Genomic DNA, 771 nt, shown 5'->3' on the forward strand with positions numbered 1-771 from the left:
CCATGTACGGACTTTTTCTGGAAGAGCCCATTCGCTTTACGAAATCAAAACATTCAAAACCAGTTTCCAATTTTGTGGTTTCTTTGAGGGTTAAAGTTGGAGTGGTGGAAATGATAAGCTGGTCTAGAGTCTGTGTAAGAAAAATGGAAAGGAGAAACATAATTCAACCACAAAATCATGATGTGTAAGTATTACTTCACCCATTTATATCAACAAATGAGTCTAGTTAGTGCTATTTCTATCTATCCTAAGGGTCAATCAGACAACACTCATTTAAGGATTTTTTTGTTTCTTTAATTTGCCTTTGCGATTTGTCATGTCATTCACTCAGATCAGGGGTATATTTTCTACTTCTTTTTTAACTTTTTTGTAAATGTTGGTTTCCTTTGCTGTTCATTTGTTGTCAAAATGTTTGACTCATTTGTCTTTCTAATTTACAGGTCGTGATAATACTGTATCATAACATAAACTCCACGAAACCATTTCTCGTCAAGTAAATCAAGGGTAAGGTAAGGGAATTTTCTGCTTGTTTGTATGCTACTTTTTTTTTAAAGAACTATAAGCTGGATAATTTGCTATATATATGTAGGTATTTCAAGTTTTTTTTTGAGCAATGAAATGTTTTTGGCAAAGCTTTCATCTCAATTTTTAACTATTCTGAGATATGATTAAAATTATCTTTGTTTGTGAATGAATGATGGAGCAATATACATCAGTTTTGTTTATTTTTATACAGGTTAAATGACTTTATCAAGCACTGAAACTGTACAA

The 771-nt window shown here is 31.5% G+C and overlaps 1 long non-coding RNA gene across 1 annotated transcript; it reads left to right on the forward strand.

Annotated features, from left to right (window-relative positions):
• The first annotated feature begins 452 nt into the window (after positions 1 to 452).
• On the forward strand, positions 453 to 771 carry LOC136802703 (uncharacterized). Its single transcript, XR_010846038.1, has 2 exons — positions 453 to 509; positions 737 to 771. It is a non-coding gene; the product is annotated as an uncharacterized lncRNA (long non-coding RNA).

Source organism: Clytia hemisphaerica, unplaced genomic scaffold (assembly GCF_902728285.1).
Source record: "Clytia hemisphaerica strain Z4C2 unplaced genomic scaffold, Clytia hemisphaerica genome assembly, whole genome shotgun sequence".
NCBI classification, from domain to species: domain Eukaryota; kingdom Metazoa; phylum Cnidaria; class Hydrozoa; order Leptothecata; family Clytiidae; genus Clytia; species Clytia hemisphaerica.